Source organism: Bos mutus, chromosome 9, assembly GCF_027580195.1.
Source record: "Bos mutus isolate GX-2022 chromosome 9, NWIPB_WYAK_1.1, whole genome shotgun sequence".
In the NCBI taxonomy this organism is placed as follows: Eukaryota; Metazoa; Chordata; class Mammalia; order Artiodactyla; family Bovidae; genus Bos; species Bos mutus.
In genome coordinates this window covers 96,349,745-96,356,709 of record NC_091625.1, presented here as the reverse complement: position 1 = coordinate 96,356,709, position 6,965 = coordinate 96,349,745, and positions in this window count along the sequence as shown.

Here is a 6,965-nt window from a genome sequence, read left to right as displayed (position 1 = left end):
GTCTTCAATTCTCTTACCAAAATGGGGTAGAAGGCCAACTCATTGTCAAATACATTTTAAAAAGCCATTTTTATTTATGAGCAAAACCTTCCCTTTAATAACGCAGGGGGAAAATGTGTCAAAATAGAGGTATTAAAACAAAAACCTACAAAGAAACAGGAGTGAGCACACATTGGGAGAAAATCTTGACAATATTACCATCAAAAAGTCATGTGGAGGAGTGGTCTAGCGAAGATAAAAGCAGCACAAATGATGTCTCAGTAAGCAGTCCCGGCGGGCAGCGTCACGGGTGTGATGATAAAAGAAGGAAAGAACAAGCATGTGAGGGCGTCAGGGGAGCAGAGCAAGGTAATCACTCATGAACGGCTTCAAAGAAAGCGAACGGGAGACTTTCTAAAGACACGGGAAGCGGAAAAACAAGCTATTACAATTTGTTACCCCTTCTAATTCTAATGAAAATGTCTTTCTGTAGACATTTCATTAAAAAAAAAAAAAAAAAGTCTTTTTCTGTAGAGAAGAGGTGTATCCGAAGCAGAGCTGGAAGATGAGAAGGAAGCGGAGGAAATAAATTATGACTGGGGAAAAAGACTTAGTCAAGATGGGGTGGCCTCTGACTTGACTCCTCACAAAGCCTCTTTTAAATGGCTGGGGGCAACGTGATGCTAATTAGTACAACACGAAAAATAATTAGAGATATATCAGATTCCAAAACCAAACTAGCACAAAGGGAGACAAAAGTTAGGGTCAATACGACCCAGCAAACTGGCCGTATCTTAGGTGGATGTCCTTTCTCAATATCAAAAGCCGATTATAGAGCAACCAGGGGCTTTCCTGGTGGTCCAGTGGTTATGAAGCTGCCTTGCAATGCAGGGGACACATGTTCAATCCACAGTTGGGGAAGATCCTACATGCTGCGGACCAGCCAAGCCCGGGCACCACAACTACTGAAGCTCCGAAGCTCCAGGACCCGGGCACCACCAGGAAGAGCAGCCCCCGCGGGCTGCAACTCGAGAAAGCCCGCGCACAGCAGTCAAGACCCAGCACAGCCAGAGATAAAGAAATAATGTATCTTTAAAAACCTAACATATTTAAAAAATAAGGAAAGTTGGTGAATCGCTTCAGCATTGGCTCAGTCTGTTCTTTTCTACATAGCTCACATTTCTCGAATAACATAACGTGATGAGCTTAGCTACACTAACTCAGTGACACAGTGGAGGATGTGGAGAGCTAGATTCAGGGCAGCTTGCACACAGGACAGTTGAACTACTAGTTTAAAATGAATGGGCTTTTAACAACCATTTGCAGAATTAATAGAAACGGCCTCTTGATTAAGGGATGCTCTTGATTAAGGATTCGCTCAGTTGTGTCCGACTCTTTGCGACCCTGTGGACTGTAGCCCACCAGGCTCCTCCGTCCATGGGATTCTCCAGGCAAGAGTACTGGAGTGGGTTGCCATTTCCTTCTCCAAGGATTCGTAATAATGAACCAGGGCTTTGTCTTCCTTCCCTGGACCATACCTGGAGACATGGTAGGGTCTTCTCTAAGATGTCCCATTTTCTTGGGTTGCTGAGGGACTTGGGAAGTCCTGAAGCACCAGGAGATGCTGGATCTGGGAACAGGGGCGCTGGCTGCAGAAATCTGGAGGACTGTCATCTAATGGAGCGGGGGGGAGTGCTGACCAGGCCAGCGTAAGTGATTGTCATTGAAATCACTTGTTGATCACCTTGAAATCACTTGTTGATCAGTAGGGCGCTGTAACTGATTAAATGCCCACTTTTCTAAATCCAGTTTTGTATACTTGTTTCTGGGCGTCCCCGGTAGCTCAGTGGTAAAGAATCTACTTATCAGTGAAGGAGAAATGAGTTCAATCCCTGGGTCAGGAAGATTCCGTTGAGAAGGAAATGGCAACCCACGCCAGTATCCTTGCCTGGGAAATCCCATGGATAGAGGAGCCTGGCAGGCTACAGTCCACGGGGTCGCAGAAGAGCTGGAGACGACTTAGTGACTAAACAACATACTTGTTTCTACTTTTGTAAGAAAGACGAACAACAACTACCAGTAATCTATTCAAAACAGAAATCTCCAAGGTCTGACCTTCTGGGAATTCAGCTCCAGTCTTCACCATTTATCAGCACTTAAATTGACAGTCTCTGATAAGGACAACTTAATGCTTGACCAGCAGTATAAATTGTTACTTTCAGTCTTTTGTTTATATGTAACCACAAAAAGTACACAATGTTTTTGTTCTCGTGGCTTATTTCATAGATCTATATAATCCACTTTTTTAAATTAAAAGATGTCTCAGTGATGGGCAGAAAAAAGAAACTTAGTACAATGTGTAATACAACTTTTTCTTATAAAGCTATCCATACACACACACATACATACATATATATGTCATACAGGTCAAATTACTAAATGGGATAGAACTTTTAGAAATTGGATATTTTTTCTGATTAATAAGCACATTAGCTAGTTTTAGACTATTAATTTTACTGTACTTATATCAATTTGAAAGTGAAAGTAAAAGGGTTATTCACTCAAGTCATGCCTAGCTCTTTGCAACACCATGGACTGTAGTCCACCACACTCCTCTGTCCATGGAATTCTCCAGGCAAGAATACTGGCATGGGTTACCATTTCCTTCTCCAGGGGATTATCTCACCTGTAGTTGTACATAACATGAAGCATACAGAGCATGTGAATACTCATAGCTAAGGGCATATAAATGCCCTTTTAACCTGCAATCAATATACCCTATGGTAAGCTACTTCTTGCCATTTAAATCAGAGTTAATAACAAAAATGTTTTGCATGGCTTTCAAAATAGATGGGTAAAAAATAGAAAGTGTGGCAGATTTTATTTTCTTGGGCTCCAAAATCACTGCAGATGGTGACCGCAGTCATGAAATTAAAAGCTCCTTGCTCCTTGGAAGTTATGGCAGAGCTATGGCAAACCTCCTAGACAGCATATTAAAAAGCAAAGATACTGCTTTGCTGACAAAGGTCCGTCTAGTCAAAGCTATGAGCCCTGGTGGCTCAGAGGGTAAAGCACCTGCCTGAAACGCAGGAGATCCAGGTTCGATCCCTGGGTCAGAAGATCCTCTGGAGAAGGAAGTGGCAGCCCACTCCAGTACTGTATGTTGGATGCGAGAGTTGGACCATAAAGAAGGCTGAGGGCCGAAGAATTGATGCTTTCAAAATGTGGTGCTAGAGAAGACTCTCGAGAGTCCCTTAGACAGCAAGGAGAGCAAACCAGTTCATCCTAAAGGAAACCAACTCTGAATATTCATTGGAAGGACTGATGCTAAAGCTGAAGCTCCAATACTTTGGCCACCTGATGCAAAGAGCCAACTCACTGGAAAACATCCTGATGCTGGGAAAGATTGAGGGCAGGAGGAGAAGGGGGGAGCAGAGGATGAGATGGTTGGATGGCATCATTGACTCAATGGACATTAGTTTGAGCAAACTCGGGAAGACGGTGAAGGACAGGGAATCCTGGCATGGTGCAGTCCATAGAGTCGCAAAGAGTTGGACACGATTGAGGGACAACAATATGTCTTTCTAGGAACACAGGTACAGCATAAAACAGGTAAAATTTGTAGCAGGAAGATGACGTGCCCACAGTGGGCATGTTATGGCAGAACTGATGATATTGGTTTTTCCTGGCTGTAAAATGTCTCTGCACGGAAATACAGGTATTGGAGCTCTTTGCCCATCTCTTCCCACCCAGCCCGCCACAGTCTCTTCACACGCCCTCAGCAAAGGGGAGACGTAGGGGCTGCCCTCCTCCGAAACATGGCCTACTCTGGTCAGTTTCGAAACTGGACTTCAGGGTCTGGAGCACCAGGGCCAAGCATCAGCGCTCCTGGAAAGGGAAAAACCCACTCACTGAAAATTCCATTCCTCCGCGTTCACAGATTGTCAACCCAGCCACCCGGTTGTGTTCCGACGCTGAGCCAGCTGCTGGGCCGAGGGACCTGACCTGCTCCCCACCTCCACCCCCGGGAGGGCAGGCCACGCGCCGGCAGACCCGAGCCAAGCTTGGAGGAGGAGGGGTCCCCTACCTTGGCTCCGCGCATCCTTCCCCGGGGCGGGTCCCGGCTCCCGCCGCGCGGGCACTGGCTGCGAGGCCGCCGCCGCCGCCGCCCTGTGACTTTGCCGGAATGCAGGCAGCTGCCGACTTGGCCAGCATCTCCAGTTTTCCTATCAGAGGCATAAATCGTCCATAGCAATTGGCCAGGCGCCCGCACCAGCTCCCATCCCCGCCTTGGAATCCTCTCCCTTGCAGCCCAAGCCTGCAGCCTGAGAAGGGAATGAGCTGGGCTGGTGGAGCCACTGAGCAGAAAACCTGCGACAGGTTTGGTGGACCTGGGGACCCCCACCTGGGGGCGCGGGCGGCAGCCCCCGCGGCTGAAAAGGCCGGGGTCTGCCGTCCCCTACCGGCCGCTGTTGGTCGGAGTCCGCTTCTGTTTGGCTCCGAAGTGTTTTCCGGCCGAGTAGAGCGCTTCAAAGGCCCGGCTGAGAAGAAAGGTTGTTTGCGATTCTGTGGCTTGGAGTGAAGTCTGAACTGCGTCAGAGCTATTGCCCCCGAGGCGCTGAGATCGCCCAAGGGAAGGCAGTTTCGGCTGGGATCGCCCAAGGGGAGACAGTTTCGGTGTTTCTGGAAACTCCAAGCTCTTGCAGGAAGCCCACGTTCCACATTTAAGCATGTAACATAATCTGTTTTTATCTCCTATGGCTTGCCCGTCTCTCCAGATAAGCAAGACTCTGCAGAACTGGGCTCAAAAAGGAGCTTTGAGAAGAAGAAAGACTTCGATGCCCTGAGTCCTTGCCTGCCCTAGTGTTGATTGCAACAAAAGCTGACCCCCTTAAAGGCCTTTATGGATTAATAATGAAGAGAGACCAGAAAGAGAAGCTTTCATTCAATTTCATTTATTGGAGCACCAACACACCCTCTGCTGGTTTGGGGACATACAAGGGAAAGGCAATGTGCAGTGCGTGTCCTGGAGTTTACCCTCTGCCTGGCGATGTTCATTCTAAAAACAGAAAGCAAACAGAACTCTGCACAATTAAGCAGCAAGCTCAGCACAAGAAACTGAAATGTGCAAACCCAGGCAGATGGCCTCTGGGCAGCACTGCAGAGATAAGCAGCAACGCCCCTCACCCCCCCACCCGGCCCCAACCCCACCAGGTCCAGGCAACACATTTCTGCTCTTTCTACCAGCGCTTGGCTTGGCCTCAGTGCTGGGACTTCCAGGGTGACCACAGTTCCGCAAAAGCAATAGGTGCTCAGTAAATGCTCATTCTGAGCGTTGGAGTGAATGACTGTGGCAATGATGGTAAGCTGGAGGGCTGAAGGGCTTGGCCCTGGCATTCGATACCCCATCCAGCCTCACCAGTTGTGTGACCCTGGGTCAGTTAACTGAACCTCTCTGTCTGTGTCAGTAAAATGTGAACGATAACACATTCCTCTTAGGGTCAGGAGGGGGAGTAAATGAAATAATCCATGTCCAGTGCTAGGGGCTCCCCCGGAGGGCTCATCGGTAAAGAATCTGCCTGCCAATGCAGGAGATGCTGGTTCGATCCCTGGGCTGGGAAGATCCCCTGGAGAAGGAAATGGCAACCCGCTCCAGTATCCTTGCCTGGGAAATCCCACGGACAGAGGAGCCTGGTGGGCTACAGTGCAAGGGGTTGCAAAGAATTGGACACACTGAGCGACTGAGCATGCCCAGGGCCTCCATGCAACCATTTCTCAATCCAGTGTAGCTAATACCATTGTTGCGGCCACTGCTGTTGCTTCTTCCAGAAGAAGTCTGCAAGGCAGTGGTTAAAAGCAGTCACTTGGGACCCAGATACTTAGGATTCTTTCCGTTGGCATAACTTTGGGCAGGTGAGTTTCAATGTCCTGACCTGTAAGACGGTGATAATAATAATAAAGGAAAAGCTCCTAATCATAGCATCATTTACTGTACTTCATCCATCGTGGTGTTTGTGCTCAGCAGAGAACGGACAAGTCTACAGAAAATGGTAGTTGGAAGTGAAAAGTTGCTCCTAAGGTCATAATGTCTGTCTCTTATTTCATTTGTCCACTCCTTTGCTCATCAGCAGATCCGTTCTTAGTGAACTGTCCGCCCATGTCTGAACCCAGTGCTTCCTTCCCAAGAAGGCGTGACTGACGGCAGCCCTTGGTTTCAGACAGAGCAGGTTTCCTGCAATGTCTGATGTGCAGTAATTTCCACAGAAGGGCCCCCAGGACTTTTCATGAGATTACTGCTAAGTTTGGCCTGGGCAGGTGGAAAGGTGTCTTGAGGATCCAAATGCAATAACCCTGTAGCTCCCATAGTTATTTAGATGGTAGGACTTGGTTTTGTAAAGTAGGTCAAATAAAGCTGAACGATGTTTGCAGTAATCCCTCACTCCACAGGTGACAGGGGGAGGACTCTGGAAGGAACTGGGGTACAGAACCCCGCAGGGGGCTTGCGGTGACATATAGGGTAGCTGTCCCTTACCCACGGAGCCTTTCCCAACTATCAACTGTCCTTTAGTTGCTAAGTCATCTTTGACTCTTTTGCGACCCCATGGACAGTAGCTTGAAAGCCTCCTCTGTCCATGAGATTTCCCAGGCAAGAATACTGGAGTGGGTTGAAGAAGCCATTTCCTTCTTCAGGGAGTCTTCTGGACCCAGGGATCAAACCCTCATCTCCCGCTTGGCAGGTGGATTTTTTACTATCGCGTCCGGGAAGCCCATGCAAATAGGTTCATTTAAAAAAAGAAAGAAAGAAAGAAAAAACTGATCACTGGAGAGTTCGAAGTGTGTTTTGTGTCATCTTCTCAGAACAGAATGTCACCAACCCCACGGGGCTCATGAGGGGGCCGTCCCACACGGTCATTACCTTCGTCTTGTCCCTTTACCACCCTCACACTTAGGACATAATTCACCCATTTCCAGGCAAAGTTTATATA